Source organism: Dendroctonus ponderosae, unplaced genomic scaffold, assembly GCF_020466585.1.
Source record: "Dendroctonus ponderosae isolate FM_Combo_2020 unplaced genomic scaffold, Dpon_F_20191213v2 Dpon_F_20191213_3, whole genome shotgun sequence".
In the NCBI taxonomy this organism is placed as follows: Eukaryota; Metazoa; Arthropoda; class Insecta; order Coleoptera; family Curculionidae; genus Dendroctonus; species Dendroctonus ponderosae.
Genome location: NW_026018508.1, coordinates 9,395,998 through 9,414,702, shown reverse-complemented (window position 1 = coordinate 9,414,702; position 18,705 = coordinate 9,395,998). Strand labels below are relative to the sequence as shown.

The 18,705-nt window shown below is 33.0% G+C and overlaps 1 long non-coding RNA gene across 2 annotated transcripts; it reads left to right on the top strand.

Annotated features, from left to right (window-relative positions):
- The first annotated feature begins 300 nt into the window (after positions 1 to 300).
- On the top strand, positions 301 to 10,960 carry LOC125503881. Of its 2 annotated transcripts, none has more exons than XR_007281132.1 (2): positions 301 to 767; positions 9,474 to 10,960. It is a non-coding gene; the product is annotated as an uncharacterized LOC125503881 (long non-coding RNA). The 2 variants fall into 2 exon arrangements; XR_007281133.1 differs by lacking the exon at positions 301 to 767 and adding an exon at positions 8,036 to 8,451.
- Positions 10,961 to 18,705: the final 7,745 nt, after the last annotated feature.

The following is an 18,705-nucleotide window of genomic DNA, read 5'->3' as shown; positions in this document are numbered from 1 at the left end:
GGTGTGGTCTGGGAGTCTTTTGGGAGTACTACAGGAAAACTAATTATTTAAAAAAACGGAGATATTTATATCGGCAACAATGTTTGTGAAAACAAAATGTATCTGAAAAACAATCTGTATAAAATGAAATGTACATCAATAAATTTTTGTATTTTCTGTCAATTAACATTTTTTTCATTAGTTGCATTTAACATTCGGGTTGACAAAAACATTAAAGTTCCATTAAATATAGCATTTAATAGTAGGTTCAGTAATTGCTTGTATTAACGAAGCTAACATTTACAAAATTTCCAACTATTACTGCAACATATAACCACTGCTATTAAATAGAAATGGTTCGAGTTCAACGCGTTTGAGAAACGGGCATAAGCTTTCGTACTATAGTCGGCAACTGACGCTAAACTGATAAAAATAAAATGATCTCAGGATGTCGCCGCGCCGAGTCGTCGCATAAACTCAAAATTGATCCATAATTCTCTTGTTGGCGGCTTCTGTTCGAAACAAAATAAAACATAGAAGTCTATACGTGAATCCTAGTAGTGTGATTCGTTTTCTTTTTGGAAATAAACCGAAATGTTAGTGCGCTCAGCTATCTGAATAGCTGAAAGTGGCGAATGCCAGTGCGGTGATAATCCGTTCGATTTTGTTTTATTCAGTTGGTTTTGAGGCCAGTGATCTAAGAGTGCAGATCGCTGATCGTTGTTTGCAGGGGAGCTTCTATTATTAGTCCGGTGCCTTGCCGTTCATTCTTGTTCTGATTTTTTAAGGTATTGCTAACTTAGATCAAACGTCTTTAAAAGATGTTCCAAAAAACTATTTTTAGTATATCCAGGGTGGGGACTTTAAGTATAACGTATTTTCAAGCCGGCTGGAACATATACAGGGTGTGCAGAAAATGTGTTAGAAAAATGTTAAACGTGATTCAACATACTAAAATAATTTAAGGTAGCAAGTCATGTAACAAAAATGCAAAATCTGAATATTTTCGAGTTACAGCTCTATGAGTTCTCAAAATGTGAATTTATTTTAGGTTCAAATTTCACCCAAAAATATTATAAAAATCTCATATATATATTTATTATAATCAAGTGCTTCAGCCAACATTTATTTGTCAATTCGCTAACCTCAAGAGTTAAGACAGAAAACTTGATGTGCAAGTTAAGCTAATTTAATTTAATACGCTTACTAAATGTGTGAAAGCTAATTTGGAAAAACTCGCTGGGACTGATACTGGGGAGACGGTGATACATAATTTTAGAATAATGTCAATTTTTGAACAAATTTCGAGTGATTTAAATTTTTAACACATGCTCATGAGGGGTATTACTCTATTTCGTAACATTTCATATGATTATGATTGAAAAGTGCTTGCTAGTGGAGAACATATTTACTAAATCTTCCAGCAAGTGTAAAAATAGATCCGTTTTAAGCTGTGTTAAGTGAAGTTACATTTGAATTCAATTAGAGTCTAGAACGCTTAATTGAGGTTAATAAAGATTAAAACTGATTGCAATTGGAGCAAGCGAGGTGTTTTTGTATCAGGGTTTTTGGATACTTCACAACCGTTGGTCATGGGGCTTTTCCATATCTTTTTTGTACCTTGCACCAGTGGCAATGAGTACTTTAATTGTCGCTTCACTTTACGTGATGTAGAAAATATGTTTACAAGTGAGAATTTTTTTAAATACCCTGAACATTTAGAATGTAAGCTTTTCAAAAAGCAAGAGGGTGCAAGTTCTGCATAAACATGGCATGAAGCTTGATCTAGTTGTTAAAAATTATTTGGATTAATCAATCAACGATCCCAAGAAGCTGTGTCGTTAATTTTTGTTCCTTTCGCTTTTGAAATTTCATTACTTTTTGGTTGGGAGTTCGGGGCTGTAATAAATAATTTAATTAATAAGTTGAATCGTTCGGAGCGATCTTTAAGCTTCTAGAAAAATGTTTTGCCACATTACATGGTGTGCATGACATTCTTTCGCATATCAGACAAACTTGACGAAGAACTCGAGAGATGTGAATGTGATGAATAGGACTGTAAGGGTCCAACAACAGGGCCTCCACTATCCCCAAACTCAAATGTTTTTAATTTTTTGGTTTGATATTTACCTCGGTCAACACGAGAGAATAACGGGAACTTACGTTACATCAGCTTTCGGACTCAACTTTTGAGCTTTCGATTACCAGCCACTCAGACCGCTGGGGAGCACTTTTTGACCATAGCTTATAGGACATTATAATAACGCATTTAAACTTGAAATTGCTCGTAAACAACTCACTCGTTTGCAAGTCTCGGGACACATTTTAGCTAAAACCTTGGTACATTACGAAAACGTTTTCGAGGATGCCTCAAAGATCATTTCTAAAAAGGTTCGACATGTGAAAACTTTTGAACATCCACGTATCTGTCCTGGCAGGTTTTTCGAAAAGGGCAGTTCCTGGGTTTATTCATTTTGCCAAAGGTAAAATTTGAATCCTCTTACCCTAAACGGTTAACAATATCGCAGCATCACATATTTAATATTTAATAAATGGTTTTCAAAAAGTTTTGGAAACAAAACAGTCGATCCAAAATAAGTTTTGTTAGTTTTTAATTTTAAAATAAAATTGTAAACGATATTTTATTTTAAATATTTGATAAGCTCATCTCCTGAAAAGCATTCACTTGTATAGATCACACTTGTATTTAAAATAAAAACCGCGCCATACATAGTTTATGGAGGGATTTGGTGGTAAAACAATGTTTACGAGAAATTCAATTAACCCTATTTAATAAAATTGTTTAATATTGTTTTACTCTGCTATTGTAAGAACGCTCTGACCAACAAATGAATTTGAATCGCATAAAATTTGCGAAAAAATATGCGGAACGAAATGGCTTAGTGACAAAAAGTTTGTGTATCTCAAGGGTTTTGTTCTGTTCTGTCTACGCATTTGCATTTTTACCTCTCATGAAATGTGTTATATAGTTATTTAAAAATTATTGATAAATGCAGCTAAAGTTGCCAAAACGCTAGAAATACATTAATAACTTATACATAATGCCAGGTATTAATTGGTTGATGATTTATAATATTATAATAACGTTCACTTTTCAACCTGTTGATTTGGATGTAAAATTTTGGGGATCCAAAGCCCACTAAGCTAAAATAATTATCTGTTAAGAAATTGTGAGGAGACGTTAATGTGGGGTTGCATAACATGAGCGATTCACTGAAAGCATTTAATATTCTTCTATATTTTGCAAATGCATTCGCATACATTATATATTTAATATCCATTAGAAGACAGGTACGAGATACCTACTACTCACCAAAGCGTTAAACCCACAGTAAAACGTAAATCTCTGAGATAATGGAAGTTTGAATTAACTATTTTAAGTCAACATTGTCTACTGCTTTTCCAGCCTCAAAATTTTGTGAATATTCTGAAACAACGTCGGCTGATTTCTAAGCTCAAATAAGAATGAACGAACTATTTACGCAAATGTAGAAACATACTTCTTAAGTAGATCTGACAAACAGAATGGATGGAAAGTGGTCTTTGCGATTTTAGGCTATATTTCTTTAGAAGCATTTCCGTGATAATGCGTCATGTAGTAAAGTGGTTCTAGCAGAGCGAGTTTGAAGCTAGTGTGGACTATTACATTTTCCTGTAGGATTTAAATTTTTTTTGGTTATTATTTAGATTGATAGATATACATATAAACATAGATAGATATTTTTCAATTAGTACTATTCCTAAGATTAATCAGAAATATCACGTTAGAGGGATATTTTGGTGAGCTGGACTACAATACGGTAGAAAGCATATTTGCAATGGGTCACACAGACAGTACAAAGACGAAAATATCAGTGATTGTATTTCCTCTGTCAACAAACATAAAATACTTCTTGTCAAATTATTTCAGTAACTGTTTTTGTATATAATCTTGTTACATACCAGTCTAGATTGATATTTTTGGTACAGCACGCTTTGACCTTTTTCCGTCAATATTGCTTAAAAAATATTTCTCGACCCAAATTTCAAAGCAAAAATTTTCTCACACCTTCACTGTCGGAGTATTTCAAATAAAATTCGTCCCGTCAAAACTATTCTCACAAAAATATCCAGCTCTCGTGATATAACTATTGAGTATTCCTTGATATTGAAACAATTTGTCGTTCTGACAAAAAAAAGGAAACACTTATCAGACGAGGCAACAATCAATATCCAGCATTAGTGATAAATCCAGATATATCAACAGCGATTAGCGATCGATATAGCAAATATTCTGGCAGGTTCAGAATTAATTATGAGGCTTTTAGGACGTCCACAAATTAGAGGGAATTACAGAACAATTAGTCAGTCAATGTTTCTACAAGGTTAGCCGTAGCCTGCATCGATGATAGGACTTAGGCGCTCCATCTACAAAGTGTTGCCAAGTTTTAAAGTATATAAGTCTGTGTAGAGGTATGCATGGGACCTGACGTCGTTTTCAAATTTGGTGCCAAAACACTGTAAAAAACATCTGCTAAAAGGGCTTTTTCGTAAAAACATTTCGTTGGGTTGCAGATACGATTAAAGCTTTCCTACTTTTCAAGGGTCTTAATTTGTAAGTCGTCATATTTCTGAATTGGATGCAAATATCGATTCAGTAGTTATGATCTTTTGAACAGCCAATATTTAGTTCTTCGTTCAAGAGAAAACATTCTATAAATAGGTTTGATAAAAAGTACCCAACTTGGGGACCCCAATTACCATCTTGGAGACCACCTTTCACCAAAAAGTTTAACTAGAAAGTTCTGACCTGCAACGAGCGAGAAGTAAACAAACTCCTCAACAGAATGAACGTTACACAGCCAAATTTGGCCCAACTAGCATCATTTGTGTTCTGTTATTATAAGTTGTAAGAATTAAGCGCTTCAGAAAAATGTTCTACATGGGTGGAAAATGGAAAACTGCAAAATTTTGCAAAGTTCGACATGCTTCTGGTTTGACAAAATGAACGTTTTTGGATCTCATCGTCAAAAGTTTAAAGATAAACCAAATGGCTCGAAATGGCTTTTGAATTTTTCTAATTGCCATTTCTAAAGCCAAACTTTCATAAACAATTTAAGGCAAACATTTTATATACGGGAATGCATGAAAATTGACCCACAGCAGAACTGACGACTTTTTGCTTCAACGTGACCCTGAAATTTTGTTAACCGGTTGAAAAGAAAAAAATAATCACTTTTTATACCACTCTGTAAATTAACAAGATTAGCAAAACATTTAAATTGTTTGTGGTGTTGAAATACAACAAAATGTTTTTTTCTATTTTGTAAATGATCGAGACTGAGATGGAATCAGTTAGCGACCCGAATATGAAAATGTTTTAGGATTTGGAAACGATCGGGACTAGCGCCCCTGAAGAAAAACGAATGCACAATTTTTTGAAGATTTTTACCGAAAATAATGTGATGTTTAGGAACAACAAGTATGAAGTAACTTTACAGTGGCAAACAGACAGACATTTGGACTCCAATTATACGAATGCTTCGATGCGTGCAAGGAACTTAATTCGCAAACTTTGTAAAAATGCGCCAAGTATCAATTTTGGGCTGTGCAGAACAAGTACTCGAAAACGATATAAAAGATGGAGCATATTACATTACCAGGTATGCCGTCGTTAAACGATAAAGTTTTAACGGACGAAAATTTAGACCCAGATTTATTAAATTTTCGAACTGGACGCATAGAACTAATTGCTGATATCAAAAAGGCCTTCCTCCAGATTTCTTTAAACAAAGAGGATCGTGATTATTATCGATACTTATGATTTAAGAATCCCATAAAAAACATTACGTCGAGTATAGTTGCCCAAACTACAAACTTTCAGAATGAGTAAAGTTACATTCGGCGTAATTACAATTCCCGCTTTGTTAGCCGCTACACTTAAAAAGCATCTATCTGTTGAGTCAACCTTCCAACGTTCCAGAACTATAAGGTTTGAAGCAAACATGAATCTCAGGAAATGGTATTTGAATAGTCCACATTTAACGGAAATATTCCCTGAAGGAGCTGATAACCATAAAGATAAACCTACAATTATTGAAGCAAAAAAGAGTGCTTTGGTGCACCGGTTGAGAATGTACTCAAAATAAACGATAATTTTAGTTACAATTTTACAGCTGTATCTCGGAAACTATTAAGTTTCAGATAAGACAAATTTGCATAAAACGCAATATTTTTGTCTAAACTCTGTCAGTGAATTTTAGCCCATTAGGTGAGGACCACCCTGTACGACTCAAACGATTTCTATATTTGTTCGAAATTTTTCTATCAAGCTTCTCACAGATCAGCTTTCGGGATACAGGGTTTTTCCAATGTTCCTCAACATTTAAAAGCTTGTACCTCAAAAACCGACAAACATATGTAAATAACCATTAACACCATTTCGAGAGATCGTTTTGGGAGCTATTTCTCCACAGCTGGTTCGATGAGAAATTTTTTACCTCTTAACGGATAGAAGCAAAATCAAGAAAACTAATACGCAAAACAGTGTGAATTTCCGATTTAACCGCCGAAGCTTTAAAGTTTATTTCTCGGAAACTGTCAAACATTTTAGAGCAATCTTTCGAACATTCTGTACCAAGGGTTGCTTGAACTCTCCTTCAAGAGCCAGCGGAGATAATGTAAAATTTTCTGGACATCGCGATTTTTAGAGATATCACGAAAGCTGCTCAAAATCTCTAAATAATCATTAGGAAGGTTTAGATATAAATCAACTCTTAGGAGCTGGCTTTTCCAACTAGGGCTTTATATTAAAATTTCTATCCCTAAAAAGAGTAGAAGAGAAATAATCAAACGTTAACGAGGTCAACTTCTATAGGGAAAACGGTAAAAAATACTGAAGTAATCATTCGAAAACTTTCGATGGAACGCTTCGAGAAGTGTCTTTCCATATTTAGTTCCATGTGGAAAATCTAACGTTTAAAAAGTTAATCTAGAATATATCAGATACGGGAATGCATGCCCAGATTTTTCAGTGCTCCTGAAGTTTAACACCATTTACAAAAAAACACTGTATAAAATACGTAAAAAGCGAAATGGGAAGCCACCCCTTAAAATTCTCAAATCTGCACATGCGAGCAGTATAAATACTATCAAATGAAAACTACAACACTGATTGGCATCTACTTCTACAACTACAAAATAAATGCTGCCCGGTTCCAGAACGTTAAAATTCCCTAAAACTCCGATTTTTCTTCAAAAAACTAAAAACCATTATGTGACTCAAATTTAGATCAGCTGCACATCTGGATATAATCTTCTTGATCTGGACCACATGCAGCCTAAAGGGCGCTGTACAAGAAAACTGGGTATAGTCGGACGAATCCTGGCTGCTGAAAACCCCAGCACGAATTGTTTGACAAAAATAATTTATTTATAGTGTGAAATTTGGTAAAACAGCGCGAAACCTAAATGGAAGGCCAGGACCACTTGTACTTGTAATCTTTTAAGACGATATCCGCTAGACCACCGCTAAGTAATAAATAAAATGCACCTACCTTTAGATACTTTAGTCTGGATTCTGGGGTATTATTAACTTAAGCAGCGCAAGTTGCAATTTACAACAGAAGAACACTAATAAAATAAATGGCAACTAAGAAGGCCTTCAAAATACTGGACGGGCAAATAGCCATATACAAGCACTAAATTGACAATATTTCGAAAACTGAACGCAGTAATATTCAACTTTACACAAACGTACCCTTGTGTTTAATAGATACTAAATAAGATAAAACAATCAAAAATGAGGGTTTATTTTTTTGTTTTTTTTTTATTTTATTTTTTATTAAAATATTATTAAAATTGTTTTATATATATTTTTATTAAAATATTTGGAGAAAATTATTTACATCGCTTGCACCCAATGCCTTGTCCAAGTATAGTTCTGCCAAAGCTCTGAAGAAAGATTTCACAAATGCAATGTGAGATGTGCAAAGCTAATAAAAGCTACAGAATATTGTAAACTTAGTTCAGAAAAGAAGTTTTGAAAATTTCGTGTCTTCTAACATGATTTAATGTTTGCATTTTTGGTATATTTTCTGAGGCTTCTCGTAATTCCACTTAACGTAATAATTACCAAATGACTGCTGGTGTCAAAAGAAGCCAACCTAAAAAATATATTTTTTCTTATCTGAACTTGACTTTACGCTATAAAAAATTTAATTTATTAAATGATAAACTTTTAAAGTTATCCAATTGAAAAGTTTTAAACCGGAACTCAAATACCTATAGAGTTCCGCCGATGCGACTCACAGTTTACTTTCTCGTTAAACATTTTCGGGGTTTTAACATGCCAAAGCCCTATTAGCGGCTATTTAATCAAACTTTTGTCAAACGTTTTTCATTGAAAATTAATATCATTGTGTTACGTCTATATGTACAGTAAATCTAATTGGAAAACTTTCAGTTGTGAGTGTAAGTATTTATAGTCGGCAAATTTCCCAAAATTATTTCAGTAGCTAGTTTGGTTTTGCTTATCTTTTTTTTGCTATCTATGGTTGCATTTCTGAGTGTCTGATACATTTCAAAAATTGTTCTTTTTCTTCTTCTTCAAAAATGTATTGTTGTTTAATATTGCAACTAACGATAAAAGTATTTAAAGTATCTTTGGAGCTCGTTTTCCACTCTACTGATCTTGTAAACGGTCTACAAAAACATGGGCATTCCAATTCACACTTTTGATCCTCTATAAAGTAAGCCAAACTAAAATAAGTTAACTTAAACTAAAATAAGATAAACTAAAATAAAGCCAAACTTCTAAACTAAGTTACACCCGAGGAGCTATTAAATGCTAAAATATAATTTTTAATCAGTGAAATTAGTTAATTACCATTACCACTACCATACACGTAGTTTAACGTTTCGCTTTGATGGGTTTTAATTGTATTTACCGCTAGTTTAAGTTTTTTAAGTGTATTTACCGCTATTGTTTTTTTGTCAATACAAAACGATTATTTTAAGGGAAAATTTTCACAACTGATGCCTTATTTACTTCCAACATATTTTATTTCTGGTCTTTATATTCGTAATTTATTTTTCAGCCCCGCAGAGTGTTAATAACGTGTAGTACTAGTATAAACTTAATTTATTTGCTATGCCGTTAATCAAGAAGTCATTTTGGGTGATTTTGGTTTTACTGAGAGCAAGTTCAACTACGGTTGAACCGGCTGGCTGTGCTATTATTAAATCTATATTTACTTCCAATATTAAAATACCATACGATTTTGTATTTGATTTTCCAATTTATTGTTTGAAAATAATTTATGAGTTTAAAGCCCAGTGCACGTTTTCCTTTTTAATAAAACGTCATCAATTGAAGGTTTGTTAATTGTGTTTGATATTGTTGGAATTCTGCAGTCCATCAAAGGTTTAATTACCAATACGTTTCATCTTTTCCTGAAATAATTATATTAAATTATTTTCTTTTCATATTTCAGAAACCGACGACGTCAACATGAGCGACACAGTATTTTTACGAAATACTATCAGCACAATAAAAAATGCACTATTTTTCTCATTTCTTAATATAGTGTTCTTTCTAATAATAATATGCAGCACACTCATATATCTTTTAGACAATTTTGCAAGCTACTTAAAGAAAAATTCGTATTTTGCTCTGGTGTAAATGTTACTTATAACCTTATTATATCAGGTAATTTCTTCTTTTCTTGTATTAATAGACCTAATTTATTAAACCGTGATCGTAAATAAGAGTGATTTTTATTGATAACACTAAGATCTGAAATTGCTTTGAGCCAACTGAGTTTCTATGGGTCGAAATAGTATGGTTAGTTCGTATAAAAAGATAAGTGTATTTTTGGAGTAAAAATTTGTCAATGAGATTTTACTGCTCAATATGTTTGTCAAACTGCTTCAGCGCGATTTTAGTGCCTGTAAGCAACAAGCTGTGAGTAACAAATTTTTGCATACTTTGATTCAATGGATTGCACGCAAGTACATTATTATTTATCATAGAATAAACTTACTCAATTTGCTTCCCATGTAAGATTCAACACATTGCGATCATTTTAAGAAAATTATCTTGAAAGTCGTTGATGTGTATATGGAATCAGACTGTAATTCACTTGCACCTTCACTTATCACTAAACAGAATCTAAATGAATTTCTTAAGTTCATATATCTCTTATGTGTATAGGGAGATAGATATAATTACAGACATGTACTTAACTATGAACTATTATTGCTAGTTGTTTTCTCATCGCGTTACTTCGAGACTTCATTTATATGAGACAAAACCTAACTTAATAATTATATGTATGCTTTCTCACAAAATAGTTGTATACCACCCAGTGTGTTTTTTTACCATAGAAATAATACGGTTATTCTTTAGGTGATTAATATTAGTTGATTAATAAATACCACACACGAATATCCGAAGCCTGAACTCGCATCATTTCGGAAATAGAGGGCGTTGAAATAAAAAAAAATCAGCTTTTCCTTCATCGATTTTGAACCACCCATTTAATTAAGGCTATGTAATTATAAAGTTAGGAGAATATGCTTCAGAAGTCATTTGGCTTCCGAATCTTACCTCAATCCGATTGATTCAACATTGGTTCAAAAATTTTGAGGGCAAATCGGGAAGGCATTCACTTCTGCAAAACGATGCGATTTAAGAAAAAAAATATATCCTGAGATTGTTCTAACCTGTTCTATCGATTGTTCAAGATTAGACCTGAATCACCTTGTATATAATAAAATTGATAATATTAATGCGAAGATGTTAGCTTTTAAGTGTTGTTTAATCTCATAAGGCTTAGGACTCTTAATATATTTATTTTATTTAATATTTATTACCAAATTTTAAATTATCGGTCTTTTGTTGCGCATTTTTAAGAATTTTAGTTTGCGCCTGTATGAAAATCTGTACAAACATGTAAGACAGTAAATACGTTGTCACAAATTCTGAGCTTTATTGAAACCCCCTTTTGTGTGAGAACTACTAGATGTCTGCGTAAGAGGTCTCGAACGGATTTATAACTAACACTGAACTATAATAATACATTTTATTATAAAATGAACTGACACTAACCAATATTAAACTCGACCATAAACATTGGTACTGATTTGACTAACTTTAACAATCTAATTCGCAAGTACCATCCTACAGATGTTGCATTAAAGCATTTCTTTCGTTTTTCTTACGTTTTCTACGCTTTTAGTGCTAGTGCTAAAGTTCTGTGCGAACAGATTCTTATACTACGACAGAAACCGACGCGATTTTGAGAGCTCGCTTATATTTTTGAAATCATACACAACAGAATACGGAAAACAAAAAAAGTGTGAGTTATAAAATAAGTATTCATCCCCTCAGCATTAAAGGATGAATGTCAACATTTGTACAATAATACAAATTATCATAAGTAATAAGTGTGTCAAATTGTAAGACAATTATTTATCCAACTGAAAAGTTACTCCAAAACATTAATTTTAAAATAGATAACTTTAACGCCCTGTAGATCAGTTATTATTGATTTTTCGAAAAAGTGTTATAGGAATTTGACCCACTAATTTTTGCTTGAGAACTGCCTCGTGACGTGTTATCGCACGAATTCCGGACAACTTGTCCAAAAACCCAAAAACATAAATTTGAAATATATTGTCACAATTAAAAACTTGTTTCGAAAACAACAAACAAACATGTTTTGTTGAAAGAACATGTTTTGTTGAAGAAGAAGAAGTTTTGTTGTAATATCTTCATTTTCAATAGTCCCCCCTAATATATCAGCAACTTTGTACTCTCTCTTATAGTGCGTGGTATGTGAGTTTCAAGAAAGTGTTGCTCCAAATACTCCCTAATGCGAGGCAGCTCAATATGTCGTTTTTGAATGTGAGTAAATGCAAAGACAATTTGAAAATTTGCATATTTATGATCTAAAAAGCTCACCTTGCATTTGTGGCGACGTTATAAGTCAGAGTAAAATATTATTATTTAAGGCTTACATTTTTAATTGGAAAATGAAAGTTTTGTGAAAGTCAAGCATTGAAAGTAATTTGGGACCAAGTCTATTGGAGGTAAATTAAACAGGCAAACTTTTTTCTAAATTGCAAGTTTCAAGCATTTTTTCAGTTTTTAATAGTTGTATTACTCATATGTTTCAACGTCGTTCCATATCTGACTATACTTCTATGACTCTTGTTCATAACTCATATTCTTCAATAAACTTAAATCAAAATGGTATAAGTACTTCATGTCGGACCTTATTATCGTCATAATACAATATCATAATATGAAATCTTTAGTATATCTATATTAACATAGACTAAAACACCAAGCCTCATAGACTTCTTAGAAATCCTTGTAATCCTACATTCTATCCTCCGTCAGGTGGATAACATAAATATAGGATAAGAGAATTTACGATTTTTCTTGCATGTTAATTAAACGGCACGGTTCCTGCCCAACATTTCGTCAATCCAAATCAACATGTGAAATATCGAGTATATCCAAGCAAAAAGTTTTATTCGTTGGTTAGTACTACGACATAATTATTGCAAGATCAGATTGATACGTTTATTTGCATAAACAAGCAAGTTGCATTTAAATAATCCAAAATAATCCAGAAATAATTTATCTTGGCACCTTGGTTATTCTATTTGAATTTAAATATTTCACAGATTTAGTCTACTTTTGAACAAAACAAACTGAAACTGAAAACTTCAGCTTCAGCTTCAGAAACACGAATATTAGCAACAGAATATTAAAAGAGCTATTTAAAGATTTGCTTATCTGGGTGGTTTATAAATGCAGCTCAATGAAGGGCAAACCTGCATTGAGCTGAATATGGATCACAGGCCTCTGCGAGTAATTCAACAAAATACTGAATTATTAGCATCTGCTCCATAGCTTTGCAAGTGTTTGGCCCGTTAGTTGAAGGCATTCGCAGCCATCGACTAAAACTACTACACTCGAAGCGTATAATCGTCTTAAAAGCATTTGAAAAAAGTATGTGCAACAGAGTATTCAACTTGAAAGGGAAGCAAAAGTATCTGAAAACCATAGATGTAAAAACCATTACATTTATAACTTGACATATTACAACTTTAACTACTGAAACTGGGACACTGCACATGGACATTTGGAACATAAATGAAATAACAGACCATCTGAATAATAACGTTTTGCGCCATAACATTATTCTGTTGCAAAACCGCCCATAGAAATGGAGCCTATTAATCATTACCTGAATAGAACATGCAGTAAGAGCAATTGTTCTGCTCATGAAGGCTCATCTGCAATGTTTTGTTAGTTGCTATCGTTCCCGTGATTCGCAAAGCTTAAAGTAGGTAGTGGCAGTAAACAATTAGTTCTAATGCCTTCCTCTGATCGATCTCCATATTAGATAAAAACTTTCGATAAGCGATTGCTGTGGCGGAAATTGATCGTTCGACCGTATATCAACACCAATTAGTCTGACGCTTAGTTTGAGTTCTTTATGGACTTTGCACGGCAAAAAATAAAACCGTTTTTTTCACCGTTTCGCGGATTACATTTCTTTGTTTTTCTGGAATTGAAAAGAGCTATAAGTGCATGGCGATTAGCTAATTGTCAAATATTCCATATCAACAAGAGCCATACGAAGGTTTTTTACCGCTGGAGGAAGACCCAGGTAAGCTGGACCTACGCGTAAACGAAGAAAGAACAAAATACAGAATATAACCCTTAAGAAGTGGGGAAACTGGGAGTGGAAATCACGAATCAGCATCGAGTAGAAAAGATGTCTCAGCGCGAATAATGGTGGGAAATAGGACGTTATACTCTTTAACAACAATCTTGAAATCTAAGCTGGTCAAGAGAGAATCCAAACTAACTTTGTACAGGTCATTAAACCGCCCGGTAGTTACTTATGACAGCGAAACCTGGACCCTCAATTAACGGGAAATAAATGAGCTTCTTGTATTTGAAGAAAAAGTCCTCAGAATGATATTTGGACCCAATAGAGAGGACGCAACAGGAGTGTGAAAAAAACGCCACGATGCTGAATTGGTGACAATGGCAGTGAAAACCGAGTCAGCCAGTAAGATGGGCGGGTCATGAAGACACAGGTTAATAAAAACAGTATTCTTTGAGAAACCAGATGGCAGAAGATCAATCAGTAGACCCAGAAAAGATGGAAGGATGCTATCGTAGCAGATCTATCTAACTTGGGAGTCCAGCGGTGGCAAGTGGAAGCACAATATCGTAAGGGATGGAGAGCAATAGTGGATGAGGCTAAGACTCACCCAGAGTTGTAAAACCAAGAAAGATGAAAGTAAAAGATCTTTGGTCTTGCATGCTTATTTCAAGGAAGAAGGATGCTTTCTTTTGATCTAACTAAGTGGTCAATTGTGTAAAACGTTTTTAGTTGATGTGTTGCATTATTTCATGAAAGTCCCAACTAGCGTTCGTCCGGTTTTCGATTAAGCTTAAAAAATTATGCGACAAGTAAATGTAAAGTACTTACTACATCATTTTTATGAGATATTTATAGTGATATTTATGAGTAAAACTCCAAACCAATACAACATAATATGGGCGGTAAAATTGGGTAAATATGGAAAATGGTAAATAGCCTCACGCAGCTGTAGAAGACAAACATCGTAATGTTATAATTAAGATGGATAATAGACTAATTGAAGTTAATAAAATATGAAAAAATATTCTGATGCATTGTAACTATGATTTTTTTACCAATATTTTATTAGTTATTAACGGTATATTATTATTTAATATAATTAATGTTGATGTCAGCATTGATTCACTCATGATGTCAACAATAACAAACTAAATATGTTTTAATGTCACACCACCTGCAAAAAATCAAAAATGAATGAGAAAGCTAGTTCCGACATAGATCGAAGAAGTTGTTGCAATTTACCCTATCAATTCAAAATTCGCAAAACTTTCACAAATGTTATTTAAAAAAAAACAGCAACATCACAGAATTCTCCTTTTCAACTTCAAATTATTTTATCTAGTTAGCGTTCAGTTTTATAAACCTTCGAATGCATTGATTTTACAAGCTACAGGTTAAACCAATGGTTTTTGATGCTGAAAATAACAATTGCGCATTCTCATTAAATTATTTTTAATTTTAAACCCCATGTAATACTAAATACTTTTCATCAGCTTTATTATAAATGATAAAAAAAACTGAATGCAAAGTGCGAACCATACAGATGGAATATTTCTGCACCACTTATGCACCAGCTGCCACTGGGTTAAACTAATGCTCGTGAAAATTGCCTCACATTAACTAAATGCATTTCTACGTGAAGCAAAGTATTGCCCTATTTTAAGCCGTATCACTACGTTTCTATTGTAAATTCGTTTAATTAAAATAAAATGTCGCTTTAATTTTATTTATTTGAAGGGTCGTATTTACATTTTGTGAATAAATGGAGTGTGAGTTATTCAAATCGGTTTATTATATGCCACACACAGTCGCTCACGTGTTTTCTTTTTTTCATTTGACACTAAAGGGACCCTTTATAATTCAAGTATTTTATTATGTTAAGGCTTGGTTTTACTAAGTCGTTCTATGTAAGGGCCTACTTGTTATCTTTCTCGTGTTCTGTTGAAGGTTACACGCATTCTCCTGTATTAAAATTTAGCCTTTCTGTGCCGTTTTTGCCTCTTTTTCCCCAGTTTGTTGGTTATATCTTATCGGTTAGCACTATTTTTCTATGTCAGAAGCTATTCTGGTGCTTATATGGATCTCAATGCTTATGGATTCCGCTGCTGTAACCATAGTTTGGGTTTCGAGGCATATTTTCTTCTGTGTGAGTTTGCTGAAGGTATGTTGATCGCTGTTTCAAGGAAGTTTTTAGAGTCTTGTTCCAGCTGATCTTTTCGTGGTTTATAGATTCTTGCAGTGGAGAGTAAAGGCTGTGCGTCCTTAACCAGCATTCAGCAGTCTTCAATCTTAGTTGCTATTTTTCAAATTGGTCTATCAGAACCTTTCTGATTATGCCCGTCACTATTTTAGTTTCTGCGCTTTGACGCAACAACTGGAAAATCCATTTGAAAGCTTTTCTTGTGCGCACCCTGTCTGACTTACATATTACTTAATTAGTTATTATTTTAACTCATTTGTACGACTAGCAACATATGATTTACGTAGTAAAGTACAATTTTCCTGAAACTATAGTGGTAATTAGGTACAAGTTTATGACGAAGTCACGTTCTTAAAACACGCCACAGTTTAGAATCCAACAGCCACATTTTATGGTTTGAAAGCATTATGGATTGATACGAAGCCTGGGGAACGTCTGCAAAGCGCTAAATTAGTTATTGTTGGCGGGGATACATTGTACGTATAAATGAGCGCTGTAGTCTCTATTATGCCATCCCAAAATGCGGTGCTTTTATTATTCCATTATTTTGTATTTTACCGAATGAAACGACCTATAATGTTCTTTATGTTTGACAAATTACCATGCAAATTATTCGACGTATAAATGCCTGCCGCCGGTGCCCAATAAAAATGACTAACTGAATATGTTTTGTGTGTACTCTTCAATTATGTATTGCGTAAATAAACTACTGAATATAATTTTTCCAGAAAAATTGAAAAATCGAAACTTTGTTATTTCCAGTTGATTTTCAAAAATACTTCAAAATATGTTGAACTGACAGTTAAACAGCATTAATATCATTCCACAGTGGTGTTAAACGTTTCTAGTTGGATCCAGTTGATAGAAAAAAATTAATCAGAAATGCTTTAGGTTCAACAAGTTTAATCACACAACGGTTTTGCCTACAAAAAGTCCCAATTTATCCATGTAATTTGTTGACAGTCAGCATTATTAGCTAATTATTGTAACATTTCCAACTTAGGTTTATGAGTTTCTTCAATAGTATTTAAGCTGCTGATCAATTTACTGATAAAAATATTATTTAGTGGGAGGTTTATCCTGCTGAATCATCGGACTGCCTACCATAGATGATTTCCTGAATATGAGTTAGCATACTATGAGTACACACAAACCTACTTGCACCAACCTAAAAACGAAATCTGGGTAAACAGTCGGCGTTTTCTTTGTGAATGATGGGACTGCGAAATATATTTTTAAAAACGTGTTTTAATTAGTTAATTATTTTACATTATTTAACTGATGTGAACAAATTGGGTTCAATTATTATTTATGTACTCATAATTTTTTTTTAATTACGGCTGTCCATGGTCAATATGCCAAAAATTTATAATAATTTTTTTTTAATTGAAAATTAAAAATTTGATACGTCATTAAGATTAATCGCAAAACGCCGTCTTTTTTGTCTAATAATATAAATAAAATTGTTGGAATAGAAAAATAAATAGGGAACCCAACAATATGACTAATTAAGTTCAACTAATGAAGTAGAGAACCGGTCACATATAAATTGTTTGAATTTTAGGAACACTGTATGCATAGTAAACCGAACATACTGGAATTTTTACGTTTCGTCAAGAACTCGATAAGGCCTTTTTTATATATAGTTTAACATTTTAATTTCAATAATAGACCGTATTATTTTTTCTATCAGAAATTCATCAAACTTTAGAGTTAGGTACTCCAAGATATTTAACTGTACCTTCCATATTACATACTGCTTTATAGAGGGTGATTCAAAATTGGCGTCATTCCTTTTAAGGGGCTCACTTGGAGAGCACGAGAAAAATATTGAAAAAATTATATTCCAAAATGTCTGTAAAATATTAACAGTTGAAAATCGAATTTCAATTTTGTTATTAAGCTTTTTTTGAAATGGTCCCATGTTTGATTAATAGCCTATTGGATTACTTAAGCATTCGAAAAGAAAAATTACGATCTTTACTTCAAATTACAAAAAAAATTATATTAAAAAAGTTCTCTTCAGCAATTTTTTGATGAAAAGTTGACGGTTTCTGTCATTATCAGGTAGTTGCAGGTACACAGCTTTTGTCAAGAATAACAAGCAAGTAACTGCGCAATCCACTGAAAACCAAAAGGAATATTTGCACTTCAATCTTTGGCAGTAGAATGAAAGCAAGACGTGCAAATTTCAGAGGTGATTCTGAAAAAGTTAACAAGTTGGAATCTCTTCAGCGCAAAGCTAAAGCATAAATTTAATAGTTGGAAAAACCTGCAATAACGATTTACCATAGATTCATAAATCTGGCACACTCATGTGGTAGTATTGCAATTTAACCAGGAAACACGCTGGGCTTTAATGAAGAAAAACGCAAGAAAATTTTTACTGCCCATTTTATAGCTTAAATATACTGTACAATCAAAATGGACATACATTTACATAACTATAAGAAAGAACTATGTGCGATAAAGGCTTGAAACCTGCATTATCAAACTATTTGTCAGAACTGGAACAAAAGGGTTTTCCTTTTAAGGCGATTAAAATGCGACAAAAGAAATGAACATATTCTAAAACTAGTACAAATATTCAGCATATGAATGAGATCATAAAAGGAACATTGCTAGAATTCGAATAATAAATCACTGCCGCTATCAGCTCGTACAATATTAGCAGTATATTGAAAAGAACGATATTCGCAACTTTCTTTGGTCTCTATTGTAAAACAATTAACTTTTTATGTAATAAAAAACTGAATGTTGGTATGGAGGATTTTCAGTACAAGCTGAAATATGTGTTTCGTAATAGAGCTTGCAATTTACAGGTGAATTCAA